Genomic DNA, 17848 nt, shown 5'->3' with positions numbered 1-17848 from the left:
AATAAGGAAGTTTCTCTCCCCTCATTAAAATGGCTAATCTATTTGGGAATTGGCGTGGTAGATTAGAGCACACAGTCTTATAAACATGTAGTGAATAAACATTTGGCAGTGTTTGGGCTGCCCATACTTATTTCTGGATGTATTCCTGTCCTGAGGCATTTCTAAAGCATGGGGTAATGGTTGTTGAATGACCATTCATCCAAAGGAACAAATAACATGTGGATCTGCCTGGGGACACAACCAGCTAAAATTGGTTGGAGTCATGCAATATGCATTGAGCTTGGTCAAGAGAGGAGGTTGGTCATAAGCTCAGGCAGAGTGTAATTGGCTCAGGACAAAAGAATGAATGAGACTAGGTCACAGTAAAGGACCTGGATAATATCCCTAACTCAGCTGAGGCTTTTTTCATTCTTAGCCTGTGGGCATTATCTGATAGATATTTTCTTTGTTGCCGCAATGTAGGAGTCCCTTTGGTGGTATAACAAGATGATTCTACCATAAAAAGAAAATAAAAATAACAAAGAAAAAAAAATTGGAATAGTGAGAGCAGGGGAAAGCTTCAGGTGCCAGGAATTTTATTTTCTCAGCGTGATTTTAATGCAAGCCCTGGGATGCATGATGACCCCCTAGTGGCAGCGAACTAGGATGTCCATGCTGGCTGACAAAATGTGAGAACCGCAGGACACCTTAATTAAAGTCAGAAGCAAAATTTACAGTCAGGAATTTATGAAAATTGGGGTGACAAGAAGCCTCTTTATTTCTCTCTTTATATCTGGCTCTCTGTTTTTCAAAACCACAGGATGGGAACAGAAAGTATTAGTAGAAAGAAAAATGTCTAGTTGCAGTACTTTCACGACATACTACGATGAATACATTCCTGCAGTAGGTGATAAATCCTTTATAGGGGAGTATTCTTAGCTAGTAATCAGTGAAGTAGGTCTAAATATTAGGTTTTCGAGCAAAGTGTCTAGAAAACGACCCTTTTCCTCTTGTGAATATAATAACTACAATAGAGGGGCCTTCTTTTAGGTGGCGGTAGGTTAGATAGCAGTTTTACCTTCTGAGTTGGTTCTAATTCCTGCGCTATATTTTTTGGAACAACTAGCTAATTGAGCATATATCATTAAACTTCCTTGAAGCAGAGGACATGTAACACAAGAAGCAGAAGTGTTCAAACCTGGGCATAAGATGGTAGAGTGGAGAATGTACAGTTGGGAGATGAAAACTTGCATTTTCTGGAATCCTCACTGAGACTTTATGATAAATCACCCACCTGACAGGAACAGTCTTTACTTACGATACTCTGAAAGATAGTATGCTTCAGATATTGACATTATTAAATATTTTTGTATGTATCAGAGATTATTATTAATTGTGGTTTTCTAGTAAACCGCTTCTGGTAGCTGATAATTTGCCAGTATCAGATATGCCATCTGTAAGAATTTATTTTTAGCTTTCTGTCCGATTACATTCTTTGCCTTATCATCTTTCTGGGAGTGCAATGATTGTATCTTAATAGTGTATTCATTTATTTTTTGTGTCTTAATCCTGTATTCACCTTTTGTATACTCCACCTCATTTCACAAAAGATTTAAGAAAGTTAAAGTAATAAATTTATATCTTTCAAACACAATGACTTTTCTCTTATGACTTAGGCTTGTGATTTTTAAAAAATGTAAAATCTGTTACATCACTTTCTTGAAATTTTCCGGGCCCTTTTTTATTTTCTTTTTAGATTGCCCATGCTCTAATTATTGAGTTTGGACTGTGTCATAGAAGTGGCAGATCAAATATTAATGTTTAGAAAAGATTAGTCAAAATTCAAAAGTGTCATAGGTCATAGCTGTTCACACATTTTTAAGAAAGAGTCTCTACGAAACTAGAAGAGGCTTGAAAATTTCAAAAATAAGAGTGGGTATCTCTGCACAATAAGAAAGCCAAGAGGTTGCAATGTTGGGAGTTCTTTGTACATGTTTACCTCGATGCTCTTATCACACCATATTGCAATTGCATGTTTATATAGCTTTCCTTTCTATCCGTCTGTAAGAAGAAGGAGAGTCCACATTATATTAACCATGTATTAGAGATCCAAATCACATCACAGTGTCTGTCACAGAGTAGTTGTTTAATATGCACATATTGAATAAGTGAAGAAAAGAAAGGAGACCATTTGTCTTTTTTGGCCCCCAGGAGGAGGCATTTTGCTGAAAAGGAGGCATCTTTTTTGGTGTAGACCCCCAGCCTGAGCTATAGGCTGAGATGATGACAGTCTTTGCCTAGAGTATTTGTTTCCTGGTGCAATGAAGTCAAGCTCGCAGAGGTGGGGGTGGGGCCCCCTTTTCACACTTTATGAGCCAGAACACCTAAGTAGTTACTTTGACTTTCTGTCCAGAGAAGATGCTCAATTGGGATGAAACTGAGACTTGGTTCTCCTTCATCCACTGCCTGTCCAGAGCCTCTCAATGTGTCACAACAACTGTTCCAGTCAGCAGGCCTTTAGGTGCACGCTTTGCTCGGATGCTCCACTAGCATTTCTGCTGCTTCTCAAAGTTGTAGTCTCACACTGTTCTCAGAACAAAAATCTCCCAGGTAAAGGGCCTAATTAAATATGCATGGGTTTTCCTTTTGCCAAAGGACCGTCAAATACCATTCCTTCACATTTGCTTAAGGACAAGAGCATTTCAGTTTCAAAACGAAATGCATTTTGTCCTAAAATAAAATATGGCACCTAGGAAATCATGTAAGATGTAATTTAAGAAACGCCAGCTCAGTATTATAACAGGATTTTCTTATCAAGCTCTCTCCAGATGCTGCAGCTGTCACTTAGGCCATGCCAATGCCTGGTGTCATGCCAGTTTGATGCAAGTTGGTTCCACTTGTCACCCTTTCAATTTCCCAGCTGGCCTCAATTTTAAAGGGCATATTAGCATTATCATAGCAATCTTAAAGATGTGTCTTTGCTTGACTTTAAGCCGGTTGTGTTTCTAAGCCACGAAGTGTAATGAAATACCACTGAGACAAAAGGGATTTTTATTGTCTATATATGACATCAAATATTCCAATCTCTGACCAAAGACACTGAAGGATTTTACAAAGATTGTTCTATGAGACACTGCAGTGTAGCATCAAAGAGAACAAGAGGTGCTTTAGAACACACTGGATTAAGCAACAGGTAGGGGTATGTGTTCCCTAACACAGTTTGCAAAATCCATGCCTATCGTTTGAACAGACAGTTTTAATGGAAGCCTTTAGAAGATTACAGAACTGTGCAAAAAAGCAGAAAAATATGAAAACATAAATGCACTCTAAATTAAATTATTGAATAATAAAATCACTTGCTCTGTCAATTATTAAGGGCAGATCTCAAGCTTGCCTAAAATACAAATGTTTACATCAGCATCTTCAGATTCTCCTATTTGGATGTGCTGCTGCCTTAAAACTATATTAAACCTAAATGTTCTAATAGGGATCTTTGCTTTAAGATAAATGAGTCTCAAAGAGGATGTTAGCTGCTAATAATATTATTTGACACTTTTAGTCATCACTGCAGAATCTCTATAAAATTTAAATGTAAAGACTGTCAAGATTCTTTCAACCCTTTGGAGAGTATCCTTTTTATATTCCCTCTGCTCTCTCAGATACTCAGAACTTAACTTTTTTCATCCACAAAATGGGGATAATAATACCTCCTTCATGGAGTTTTTGTGAAGCCATAGAATAAGCTAAAATCTTAGGGTGCTGGGAACACGATAAGTCCTCCAAGTCACTGGACTCTCCGACACGCATGTACACACACATGCACATACAGATGCACACACACATATGCACACACATACACACACACCCTTTATGGAAACCTGCAACAGGAAAACTTACCTGCAACTTGTTGCATGGGTCTGGTTAATTTTGAGAGTTAACCTAAATTTATTTAAAAATCATTAGGATTCTGAATTGCATTACGAAGAAATAACAAACTTTGCCCTGATGAGGAACTAGGAGAGCTCTGTGTTTTCCCTCATAACATGATCAGAGGGAAGCTTCAGAGCTGGGAAATCTTCAGATATATAATTCCCTAGCCCAGCATTAAAACAAAATACATCCCCAATCTACGGAGCCCGTAATTGCCTATTGCCCTCATGTGGTCTTGGAACAGCAAACAGCACCACATCTCAAAGGGATGAAACAAGGCAAAGGGAGATTGAAACAGGCCGGGAAAAGAATTGTTTACATGTTGAAGAGTTAGTGAGGAGCCATTAAATTACTTTGTACAATCAAGTTATGTGTTCAGATCTGGTTTTACAGAGATGGTTCCCTCAGCTGCATCACTGGAGCCCCAGAGTAAGGGGAAGTTGGTACCAAAAAAAAGTACAAAAGTAGTTAGGAGACTGTTTTGTTAATACATGTTTAATACAATGTTTCCGTAGAAAATTAGTAGAGGGTAGTGCTTAAAGACTTTGTTCCTAAGTCCTGGGTCTGAATCCTGCTTCTAACCTTACTAGCTGCAGGGACCTTGGCAAGTCACCTAATTTCTCTGTCATTGTGACTCAGTTTCTTTCTTTATAAAACGTTAGTAGTTATATTATGGGATTGTTATAATGACTAAGGAAATTTAGAGACATACGTTTCTTGGAATTCTACCTGGAGTACTATACATACTCTATTGTTATAAATTGCAGAAGGGCATACGCTAGAAACTTCAAATGACTGGCGGTGTATCACTTGTCTTGGTGAGAGGTGGGCAGTTTATGTCTTAAACACAAATCTAATTAGCTTGAGATCTTTACACATTGTACCGATCCCATTTCAGTTTGCCGTTTGAGATCCATATATAAACACATGCCATTTCAGATTAATGCACCTTCAGATTATGAACCATGTCAATGTCAATGACATGAGTTTGTTGGAAACATAAAGGGAAGGTCACATAACCCCTCCATGTCTCCACTTGATAATTCTGGTCCCATGGAATTGTTTGGAGGTGTAACTTCTATACTGTATAGAAAAGTGCCTGAGAAATAAGAAGTACACAGTTCACTTTAGTGGAATTTGAATTTCATCTTCATTGTAAGGGAAGAAAAGGCAAAACACTTAGATTAAAACTTTATACCAAATTTGAGACAAATGCACGTTTCAAATATAACATCCCAAATCCATGCTCTATGTGGGTAAGTTATGTCTGATGTGATTTGGGCAACACCAGCAGCCTTAGAGTTGGACTACAGCGGGGTCAGTCTGACTTTACCTCTACCCAGCAGTGAGCCTGTGGGCAGCTTCTCCCCGCTCCCTCATTTAGAAGCTGTAGATAGTAATGCCTTCCTCATCACAGCTTTAAGTGTATGGTGGGGACAAATGTGGCTTCTTAAAGCTCTAAAAGCATGTAGGATTTTGTCCCTGGTGTGAGTAGCTCACCACCAGAGGTCCTGGCCATGGTGAGAGGGTCTCCTGGCCTTATGGGAAGAGAACTGCTTGCTCAGAGTAAAAGTGGGGATTTGGTACCAGACCTCAGTTGAACTTCTTAACCCGTTTCTTTCCCAGCTGTGTGACTATTAGGCAGATTAGATTCACCCAGACCATCTGGAAAATGGGGATAATAATATCTGCCTTTGAGACCTACATGCTGAATTGCTTTCATTCAAGTGTCAAGTTATGAAAGTGATAGATACCTCAGAGATTGATGTTGCTCTCATGCCAAATTTCTAATGCTTTATTTTGTACAGGTTCTCCACTTCCACACATACTGATGGTCCAAACAGATAACTCAGTTTAGGATGTTGCTGGTGGGTTTAGTGGAGGTGTTCATGGCATTCAAATGTGTGCAGCATGAACCCCACGAGGGATATGAGTGAGTTGAATGTGTCAAGGTATCTGGTTGTCTTGATAAGCATGGCCTCTGTGTTGCACACCCAGGCTGGCTTTCAAAGTTGTCTTACCTGGGTTAGCTTGGGGGTTCTTTAATATGAAGGTCTCCATAGGCCCAGTTGTTTATTTTTAATTTTATTTTTTAAGCTATTCAGAGTGCTAAAAATAAAAAGCAGTTCATAAAAGGTGTATTTACCTTCTAGTCCAATTTCCACTGACAACCATTGAAATTCTTGAAGTTATCACTCTTTTATTTCCATCATTATTCTTCAAAATAATTATACTGTTTTCTGACGTTTTAGTTTTAGACATTTTCCATCTTATTCCTACTATTTAGTAATTAGAATTTAAAATTTACCTCTCTTTTATCATCCATCACATACAAACAGATGTTCCCTTCATCTATCCATAAAATATAGTTATAACTCACTTTTGATTAATTCCATGTAGACAGGTTTTCATCATAAAAAAGATATAACTTTTGTTGTTTTTATTGCTAAGCCAAGCAGTATACTATGAGTGTACTTCCTTTGTACACTTTGTATTTTTTTCCTGCGATTACCTGACCCTTTTATTTCCTCGCTTTTGCACTCCTCTTGCATTAGGTTTCCACAAACCTGTCTGGTAATCTATCAGTCTCAGTTTTTCTTGTTCTTGGTTATACCCCAGAAACTCTTCTTTGATGGTCTGGCCTCGTCTGCAACCAGACTGTTATCCTGGGTCTTCCTTTTGTGTGATTATTGATTCTCTTTACCTTCCTCCCATGTCTTGTCCTTGGTTCACAGACCTCATGTCTCCCTCCTTCTTGGTGTGTCCTGGCCCCTCTTGTTGCTGAAAAGCTTTCAGTGTCCTCTCTCCTCATGTCCGCCTCCCATCCTGGAGACCAAGAAGTCATGTGTTTGCAACAACTAGTGCATGAGATAGTTTGATCATTTGCAGGCAAACTGGGAAGCCGACCTTGTCGTGCCCATGACAGATACAATATCTTTCTTGCAACAGAGTATTGATCTTATAATGATAGTGACTGAAGTATTCATTTGAGTCGGCAGATTGTACCTAAACTGCTCAGTGGAGCAGGCCCTGTGTTGAAGATCTGTAACTTAAATTTATTATAACTTTCCTTTGTTGACTTAATAGCTGCCATGCTCCAGGTTATCTGTAATTCTTTTTGATTGTTTAAGAGAAGCTTTTGAATTTTTGTGCCATCATATGTTATAGGCATAGTTACAAAGAAAACATAATTAATAAAATCTAAAAAGCAAAAAGAAAATGTAAACAACGATTTCTGTGACTGTTCCTGATATGAAAGAACTCCAAGTTGAAAACAACAGACTTTTAATAGCTAGAAACAGAAAGGTTTTGTTAAAAAGCAATAGCAAACCTACCCCTAATTTAAAAGTTAAATTTTGGCAAAATGTTAAAATAATGAATATTAAAAGCTTTTGTTGCTTCTAGGTCATACATTTGGTACATTTATGAAAATCTGAGAAGGTAAGAATAATGAATACATAGCAGCTGTTTGGGATTATCTCTCAAATATGATAAACAACATTGTAAAATCTGATTCAAGGATATTATTTACCAAATTGCTGTGGTGGGTTGTAAAAGCATTCCTGCAACAGCCTTCTGAATATTCTCCTTGCAAAGATTATTTCCTTAGAGTCTGTACAGCTAACAGGGTCAAGCATAGGGAACGGAATGGATTCAGACTGTTTTATTTCAAAGAGATTGTTCCTTCCACTAGGAAAGTGAGCAAAGAAAAGACTGCTGATGTTTTCAGATGACATTAACCATTGTCAACCCAATAAATTTAATTTAAAAAAGAAAGAATGGAAGGATGGTCACTTCATGCATTCTCACAGCCTGAAGTCTTTATTAATGCAGTTTAATAAATATTTCTTGAGAACTAACTGTATAGGGCCCTGTGCTCGACACTAAAGATCACCAAGATGGTAAGGAAAATCTATCCACTCTCAAGATACTTAAAGCCTAATGGGCTGACTAATGTACACAAATTGCTATGACACAGAGTAACCAGAGTAGAGAATTTAGTCAAGTGCTATGAGCCCATAAAGAAGAGACAGTTTAGTTCTGACTAGGGAGTTTCAGAAATGCTTCAAAGAGAAGATCAATTCTGTGTTTTGAATGATAGTAGGGCAATTCATGAGGGAAAAAAATTAAGGATGCATTACAACATATTTATACTGATTCACAGTATTCTTCCAGAGATCTTTTATCAATGTTGTTATTATTGTTGTTAGTGTACTGCTGAGGTACCTGAAAAGTTACTTTCTTAAACTCATAATTGTAATAAGTGGTCAGGAATGGCCCACTTGAAAAATGCCTCCAAAATCCAATCTGAGTTTTAAGTATAATCCACTTGTGGTGTCATGGTTGGCAGAGACCTAGAAATGTCAATCTCGCCAAATGTGACTTTGTGTACAGGAACAGAGTGTTTCTTTGATTCTAAATTACTTCTGCAATGATTCTAAAAGTTATTTGCCACAGTTAATATGGATGGTCTCCACGAGTGCTTTCAAGTCATCCCCATCACCTGGATGACCCAGAAACATATTTTAAAAACATATATTCCAGTCCCAATCACCACTAAATATCCCTATCTATTTTATCCGAAACACTGGGGCTGGTTCTAACAGATCAGTATTTTTAATTGCTCCTCAGATAACTAAAATTATCAGCTGAAAATGGAACACACTGTTCAAAAGAAGAAAATGAGAAATGTAATTATTTTTTTCAAATCACCATCCCTTTCCAATATAAACCTGTATTACATCACTTCTATATATAATTAATGTAAATTTTTTTATGTAACAAGGGACACTGATGTGAAACCATAGATGACAATGTTATATGATTAAAAATTAGACACATCTGATTGCCTAGTCATTTCAGCTAAGAACAAGCACATATTTCTATGAAAGATTTTTTCTGAGGAACCCCCCTCAAGCCCAGAGTTTCTTCGTTAATCTATCTCTAAATATTACCAATGTAGTTATTATTCTAATTCTCATGAAAATACTTTATTTATATACACATAATTCCTGTGATGTAAGGAGAAAAACAATTACAATGACATTTATGCATTGTGCATTTTTTGAAAACGAAATCTCTTTGTTCTGAGTAGTTTGAGTGGTTTGTTCACCTCCATAGATTATAGAACCTGTAATCAGAAGAACTGTTGAAGTTATGTGGAATAAGAGGAATGTAGAATAAAAGATTCTGGAAAAGACTATAAAAGGCAAGAGCAAACAACTCAGAAATAAAGACAAGATTTCCCTCTGCCTTGAACTGTATTGGACTTGGATTCAGTCCTGGATTGGGAAGGGGCTCTGTCAGTCATGACCCTTGTGTGGCATTGCCTGAGTCAATGTATTTTTTTCTCTGATTCTCAGTTTCCCATCAGTCATTAGGGGGATCAAATGAGGAAATACAGATTACAAAACTTCACAAACTGTGCTGTGTGATTCAAATATGAAATGATGAGATGATGAAAATGAAATTATTGGAAGTTGGTATTATGATTGTCTTTAAGAAAGCAATTCCTACTTAGGGGATGCTTTCTTGGAATACCCTGTCACTATGGATGCCAATCTTTCAATACCACTGTGGTTTACTATGAAATAGAGCAAATACTAAAATTATTGGAGAGTTGAGGAGAACCTCATGTGTGGAAGTAATTTGAAATATAATTAATTGGGATAGATTTAAAATGAGAAGAAATCAGAGAGGCTATATTCCCATGTACTGTTATCAAAGAACAGTGTAGCCCATTATGACCACATCTTGGAGGAACTGACAAACATGTCCTAGGATGGGAAGCACTCTGAGGTCACTGATGTTAAGCACATCTGGGCCCTATTTCTTGCTCTGATATTTACAAGGTGGGCAAACTTTACAAACTATTCTAATCTCTAAGTCTCCATTTTTGTCCCCTGATGAAGAGGTTTTATACTGCTGTGTCCTTTCTTCCAGAGTAGTAAATAAAATATTTGCAAATAAGAGTTAATAAATAGCCCGGCCGGGAATGGCTCAGTGGTTGAGCGTCGACCAAGGATCCAGGTGAACAGGGTTCGATTCCCCGTCAGGGCACAGCCCCGGGTTGCAGGCTCCATCCCCAGTGGGGGGTCTACAGGAGGCAGCTGATCCATGACTCTCTCATCATTGATGTTTCTATCTCTCTCTCTCCCTCTCCTTTCCCCTCTCTGAAATCAATAAAGACATATTTTTTTAAAAAAGAGAGATAATAAATAAATGCTTAGGGCAGTGCCAGCCTAAGATTAGGCACGTACAAAATTCAAGCTGTTTTATTACTTTTATATACACAGCATTCTGGTGGTAAGAATCATTTAGATGCTATTGCTATGTGTATGTATCACGCTATCTTTTAAACTAAAAGATGTTTTGAAGGATAATCGGGACCTATCATTCTCAATGTCTATTGACTCTGACAGGCTGGAGGTACAGGTAATGGTTTCCTCGGGCAGTGACTCCTAAAGCCCCCAGGATACCTGGATGGTGCCTGCAAAATTTCCCAGCGGCTCCAATACGCCTCCTCCCTGTCTCCATCTACTCCACTAGCTGCTTTTAATCACTATCTCCAAGCAGGTAAATAAGGGCATTTTAATTTTACCTTCATTTGACCCTGTGTAGAATATTTTTTAAGGTTCAAGTTTTTAAAAGGTGAAGAAGGCATCATTTCGAATCCAGGTAATCTCTGAAATGGAAATTTTACCGAATCTTGGTGATTCATTATCACCAACAAAAGAACATCTTTTATTTAGGTTGACATTTATAAGACGTTGACATTGACGGATAACCCTGCTTTCTTATGGTAACAATTCATTTGTTGTTCTGCCACCTTTTTGAGGAACATGCTGTACGTGCTTCCTAATTATTTGTAGAAGGAACTTACAGATGTTGCCCTGATGCTTTTTCACTCTGTCCCTGCTAGCTGATTTCCACTTTTTAAAAAAATTGTTTTGTTTTGTTTTGTAAATGTAGCAAACATGAGGGGGTGAGGAAGCACATTGATAAGAAAGGTTGAGGGTGAGATTTATAAAGAACTCTTGCTGTTTTTGTCTGTTGTTTTCCTCCACCTTTCACCCCTGCTGCCAGCTATCGAAGCCACTGTGTCATGAGGACTGGGCTCCACCAAGAGAGCTCACATCCAACCTGCCTCGCCTTCTTCCCACTTGACCCTGTACAGAGGGGCGATTTCCTGAAAATTTGTCAGGATACTCAAATTCAGTACAATCTATGATTGCCAAATGTTGGCCAATTTGACCTGAAAGGCACAGAGAAGAAGAAACAGATTGTTGTTCAAACTACCCCAGAGTCCTTGAAGGCAACCTAAGGACTCTCAGAAGCAAGGCTCCTACTGTGTTTAAAAATTTCTCTAACAATCTTTTTATATCTTCACATCTATTAGCATTCCAACTACATACATATATATATATATATATTAGACAGAATACAGCTTTCAGTACAGGGAAATAAAGAGAACAACTCTTTATAGGGTGATATTGTGAGTAAAAAGTTCTCAATATTATGTTATTGCCCACTTTTATATTTAAGCATCAAAAAAAAAACTTATAGGGTAACTACATGATACAAGCATTTTAAATAACACTTTTTGCTTTTAATCTACTTTTTTTCCACATTATTTATGTGTTGCTAAGAAATTGTTCGAGATACACATTATAATTTTTTCTAGGTAGAAGATAATAGTACAATTAAACCTAAAGCTTTATTTGGATTATTTTTGTAAAACAGTATCTATTACTGTACTCTATATGCCTTAGTTCAAATTATGAAATAAGGTTGGCACAGGTTTAATTTTAGAAAGTCCATTGCATAGAAGGCTGTGACACAGTATCTCAGTGCCTGCTTCTGACATTTAGGCCTGGTGGGATTGTAACAACATAGAAGATTAGGTCCGAAAAGTACCTCCTACATATTCTAGTCCAACAATTTACAGGTCAAGAATTCATTATAGAAAAGTGGAATGGCTTGCTCTTTCCAGAAAAAAAAAGCGCTCAAGATTAGATCAAGATAATATTTATTGCAGGTATATTAAGTACCAGAAACTGTACTTATACTCCATTTTGAATCTTACAGCAATTTTGTGAAGTTGGTATTTTTATTCTTGCTTTACAGAGATGAGAGATTTCAAGACATGAAGTGCTTTCTTATATATCAGTTAGCATGTTGCTAATTAGGCTGAAACCTAATTTTATTTTGGTATACATACTAAGAAGTCAGTAAGTATTTTTTGAATAAATGAATGACTAAATGAATGGATTTATCAGAATGGTTTCAATGTATCACTGTCCTGCAAGACACCATTGGAGCTCCAATGCATAATTATTTGTTTCAGTTTATCCCATTCACAAAAGCTTAATTGGCTTCTATAACCTTAGCTTATCATTTTCTTCTAAGATTAATACAATTATAATGGCACATGTCTTTGCTGATAAAGAAATGACCTACAATTATTCAGTATTAAATATATATGTGCAAATTCCAGACATATCAAAAATGATGTCTTGGCGTAATTAACTTTGATTGATGATCTACCTAGAAAATGACTATAAATGGGCAGATATTTAAGTTGTTATGGCCTTCCACATTATTCTGAAATGAACATGAGTGCGTATTTAATTGCTCACAAGTCTGGCTTCTCCTTTGTTCTAAAATTTAGAATATTAGAACATGTCAAACAATTTTGAATAAAGTGCAACCTAGAGCTGTGGTAGACAAATACAATCAAATATATATCCGATGACATAATTTTAGAAGTTGATTAATTACTAAACCGAATTTTCACAGACAATTTCTATAATATGTAACGTAGATATATTTTAAAAATATAAATATTTTAACTGTCTTAATTATGTTGAGAATATTATTAGTTCTATTAGTAATTAAATCTCTGTACCTACAGTAATATTTAAGTCTTCTTGTAGATGTATATGTGGTAATCAAAATCTGTAACAATTACTTTTCATTCATTTTTAGACTAGGCCTGGGAACACTTTAGGTGTCTCTGGTAGCTGGTATTTCTAATGAGAGAAATGGTAACAAAAAGCAAAGAGATAGTATAAGAAACCCACAAAGAGAGTAAATGCTGTCAAATGACAACGCCTCTGTGTACATCTGTTTTGTTTCTTATTTGTTTGTTTGTTTTGTTTTGTTTTTGAGAATAGCCTGTGATTTTTCTAACATAGTAAAATCTTTGTAAAAATATTGTACCGGACACTTTTACAAATAAGGCCACAACTTTTTTCTTTGCATTTTGCTTATTAAATTTAATAAGATCTAATTCAAAGAGAGTAACTTGTATGTAGCTAATTGTGTAGCAATGAATTGTAATACATTTTCAATGTATATAACACAAGAAGATGAATATTTATATTAGAGGCAACATGTTCTGGGCTTTAAATGCCATCATTACTAATTACTAGCTGCAGTTTTCTCTCTCTCAACCTCAGTTTTTCAATCTATAAAAGGGGGATATAGGTGCTGTTCTTATTATAGAGTTGTAAAAAACAAAGAGAAAATTAACACTTAGCATTTACTATATGCTGAGTGGGCACATAAACATAAATTATCACTCTGTTAATTTTTATACAATAATGTTCATTAAGAATTATAATCCATGTCATTTTCAAGATAAAAAATAATAACTTTCTCATGTCAATATGGTTCAATGTGATAGGAAGAAAACCTCTCTCCTCAAATTCAAGGTTACTTATCATAAAAGTCTGTGCTCTTTGCAATGTGCCAAATTTTCGCATTGCATAAAAAAATACCTAGTGTCCAGTCAGCACTCATCAATAGGTGAATATATGTGTGTGCAAGTGCTATTTTCCACCTAGTGCAAAATTTACCCTCTTAAATCTTTTTTTCTTTTAGCTTCAATTAAAAAATGAAATCAGAGAGATACATTATATGTGTGTGTGTGAATAATTTTTAGTTTATGACTTAAGCCAGATTCAAGTGAAAGCAATGGACTTTTTCTCTGGGTATAAAATGGTGTAACTTCCATTTGACTCTCAAGTAACTAACCAATAGGGGGCATAAGAGCACTGTAACTAACTGTCCTTGGTGCTTGTCCAGTTTAACAACAGTTCTTACCTGACATTCTTAAGACACTTAAAATATCTTTATGGCTGGCCTCCGTATTTTCAGTTGTTAAACTAGAACTAGTTACTGAAATTAGTGTATTAATAAAGTGTTGTAACTCTTACAATGTTAATGAATCATGTTGATTAGCAAGGCATGTGCAGGGAGGAAAGTTAAGATTGGGTATTCAAATGAAAGTAATTAAAATGAACACAGAGCTGAAAATGAAAATGTGACACACATAAATGACCCTATTATTTCAAGATAACAGAATGCTGTTCAGGCAATTTTACTGTAACTGAGCAGACCACTAGTTAATTGTCTGTCCCTTCCCTCCCACACTTCTCACTAAAAAAACTTTTGCTCTGCTATTATATATAATAGGACAAGTTTAAAGGAGAGAGTCTGAAAAAGTTTGAGAGTGACTCTTAAAAATAACTTTCAGTACCATTCAAAGACATCTAACACTGTACCACTTGTTTTTATTCAAATAATGTTAAATAGAGAATTGTCTGTCCTGTAATTTTCCATCAAATGCTGGAGGCCAAGGCATGTAATCCAAGGGCGTGAGCAGTGAGATGGTACTTGGCCTGGTTCCTGTCTCCCACAAAGACCTTTGAGAGTCCTCAGAACCTTCCTGCAATCTGTAGAGCTCTCAGAATATAACTTGTATCTTGAGCTTTTCCAAAACCTACCAGAAGAAACTTGTCACGAGGGAGATGTGACATTTCCCCTGTGAGTAAAGCAGGGAGAGACAAGGTGAAGAAAGAGATTTGTGGGTTAAAAGGAGAATGGTGAATTGTAAATTATGCCATGCACTTGCTTTTGCTTCTCAAATAATCCACTCCTCCCTGCAAAAGTAACTTGTTCGCTGGTCATACTCCAGATTATCACCTGTGACATTACGATGAGCATTTGCCAAACAAGCTAATTTAGCTCCAACTCTTTCCCTCATATTTCTCTGGGAGTATCATACATGAGTTCCAGATATGTTGGTTTTGCATAAGAGAGTGGCTGTTGCATGTCACATATGTGTTGAGTATTACAGCACTCAATTGTAGGACATGGGTCTGTGGTCTTAGGATCCAGGGATAAAGAGGAATTGATTGCAATTTTCCCTTGGGATAAGGCAATTATGTGGATGTCTCTGAAATCTTTTGCAATTGGTTCAAGCCAGGGTTTGTCTATGACTTTACTTTCACATGACTTAAAATGGATCACAACTCTAAGGGGAATTAGAGCCCAATCATAAAATTGGATGGGCCTCTCTGGATAGCAGGTCTGCTTCAGATTGAGTCAACAGTAGAGCGATTTCATGTCCTTTCTCTGCTGTTTCCATTACCAGCCTTTATTCTTCTTATTTCTGCTTCCCTTCCTGTTCTGCCCTAAAAACAATTTCTCTCTCTCTATTGCTTTTCTTTCTCATCTCATATATTTGATCCACCTCAACTAAAATCTATGTTTCCAGACATATTAGAACTAGGATGTCTGAGAACCCAGTTAAAGAACACCTATACTAGGGTGATCAGGCAAACTGTTCCTGATTTGGTTAAGCATAGTCATTATAGTGTTCAGAAGGTCTAAATTTTTGTCTCAATATTCACTTCTCAGACTTTCATAAACTATTTCTCAGTTTTAAGTAATTAAAATGAAGGGCACACTGCATCCCTTCCCTGGTGAGTAGTGATTTGAGTTTTTTTGACAGTCATACTAATGGATTTTCTCTAATCCATTCTCTCTTTTCTAGTTCCTCTTGTGACCAATAGAACTCATTTGGTTAGTAGCCATGGAATTGAGTGATTCCAACCATCCCATATGGCAATTGAACTTACTTGACTTTATTAACACCACGCTCCAACCAGCTGAGCTAACAAGCCAAGAAAATCAAATTAGGTACTATACAAAGCTCCTGGTTAATTGCATTTTCCTCTTTTGGGCTCTTCATTATAGCGATTTTCACCAATTACCAGCTTCTAACGGGTGAGGATTGAGGCTGTGGGGCTCTTTTTCACTTCATCCTTTATGTTGAAATTGTAGGATGGAAAGTGCTATTTAAGTTCAAGCAGCAAAGTCATGAGCACACATCAGCTACATTTTGGTACCAAATGTTCTTTGTCAGAGGCCGAAGTAGCACATTTCAAACATCCCTAGAGGAAAACTGCTGCGTTTTTGGACAAAAGGGGGAATGAGAAAGCAGCTATCTGATCCATTTTCTGTGCACCTACTTTTCAGTCTCTCAATCTTATTTCTGCCTTCGCTTCCTACCTTACTTCATGCTGGAATATTTATTTGTGCTTTCATGTGAACTCCGGATTGCAGATGAAAACTGACTTCCAATCATGCTTAATGACCTGGTAACCTAGCATTATATCTTGAAGCTCAAATTTATTGTGGCTGGAAATCTGACTTTCTGAGCAGCATGTCCAAATAACAACAATATATTTGTGATTCTGGGTAATTAATCCAGTGTTCTACACATTGGGCAGCAGGGTAAACAGGACCTAATTCTTTCTTTGCCTAAATTGCCAGATATGGATAATAATAGTTTTGCTAAATTTAATTCACTTTCATTAATTAACATTTTGACATGTATGCATTTGTGAACTCCCAAGATATTTACTAGATTAATGTTTTATGATGAACCATTCTGTCAACAAATATTGTGGCTGGGATGTTTAAATAGATGGACTTGGAATGCACTGTTGGCATTACTTTGCGATGTATGATTTAAGATGTTGGTTTTTGCGTTTGAGAGGAGTGGATGATTATAGGCTCATTGAGTGTCTCTGTTTACAACTTTTAAGTTCTATCTTCTGCTGATTAAGACAATTTAGTAGATAGTTCAGTAGATTAAAATAAACACTGAGTATTATAGTTGATCATTAGAAGTCATCCTATTTTTGAAGATATATAAGATGTTTTCCCTCTTTGTTCTCAGATATGTAGAGACGGTCCACTTCAACTTCATTTTACACATTGAAAAACATAAAGAAGAAAGAAAAACCAAGAGGCATAGAGAGAGAATGATCTGCCGAAGTAACTTAGTGTCAAGACCAAAGGTAGATCTTCAAATTTATATGTTGAAGACCAAACCCTCAATGGGACTGTATTTGTGATTTTGATAAGGTAATTAAGGTTAAATGAGATTATATGGGTGAGGTCCTATTCCAATAAGACTGGTGTTCTTAAGAAGAGGAAGAGACACCAGAGATCTCTCTCTTTCTATATATATACAGAGAAAATGCATTGTGAGGACACAGTGAAAAAGTGGTCATGTATAAGGCAGAAAGATAGGCTTCACCAGAAACGAACTCTGCTGGTACCTTGATCTTGGACTTCTAGCCATCTGAACAGTGGGAAAATAAATTTCTGTTGTTTAAGCTATCCAGTCTGAGATATTTTGTTATAGCAGACAGAGCTGACTCGTACACCAAGTTTCTGCTCAAAGTCTTCTGCTCAAAGTCTAAAACCACACTGCTATTACTGTGGTTAACAAGAAGCACACATTTCACTTACAAAGCACAATATACAATAGTTGTCACAAGAATGGGCCAGCTCTTAGCATAGTAATATTTACTTTTAAATCAAATGGTGGTAGTGATGGAAATGTTTGGCAGGTATCAGGTTTCTCTTTTGTTTTAGAACCTGGCACAGACATTGGCACAGAGCTGGTGCTAAATTGCTTGGGTCCCCTTTCTTCTCTCTCTCTCTCTCTCTCTTTTTTTATTTCCAAGACACTCTCAAAAAAATTGTCACTTCATAACTTTATCTGATAAATCCTTCTACATTATATACCTGGGAAAAGGTAGAGTTGTATCACTTTCTCTTGTCCATTTTCCATGCA

The 17848-nt window shown here is 36.6% G+C and overlaps 1 protein-coding gene across 1 annotated transcript in view; it reads left to right on the top strand.

The window, feature by feature from the left end:
* ZBBX (zinc finger B-box domain containing) overlaps positions 1 to 16983 on the top strand; it is a 205120-nt gene extending 188137 nt beyond the window's left edge. Inside the window, exon 25 of the transcript XR_013998853.1 lies at positions 16943 to 16983. The gene's annotated coding sequence lies outside the window, so the exon portion shown is untranslated. The remainder of the gene's footprint in view (positions 1 to 16942) is intronic.
* The last annotated feature ends 865 nt before the right edge of the window (positions 16984 to 17848 follow it).

The sequence above is a fragment of the Miniopterus schreibersii genome, assembly GCF_964146895.1.
Source record: "Miniopterus schreibersii genome assembly, chromosome: 5".
Taxonomy (NCBI): domain Eukaryota; kingdom Metazoa; phylum Chordata; class Mammalia; order Chiroptera; family Miniopteridae; genus Miniopterus; species Miniopterus schreibersii.
This window is presented reverse-complemented; position numbering and strand designations above follow the sequence as displayed.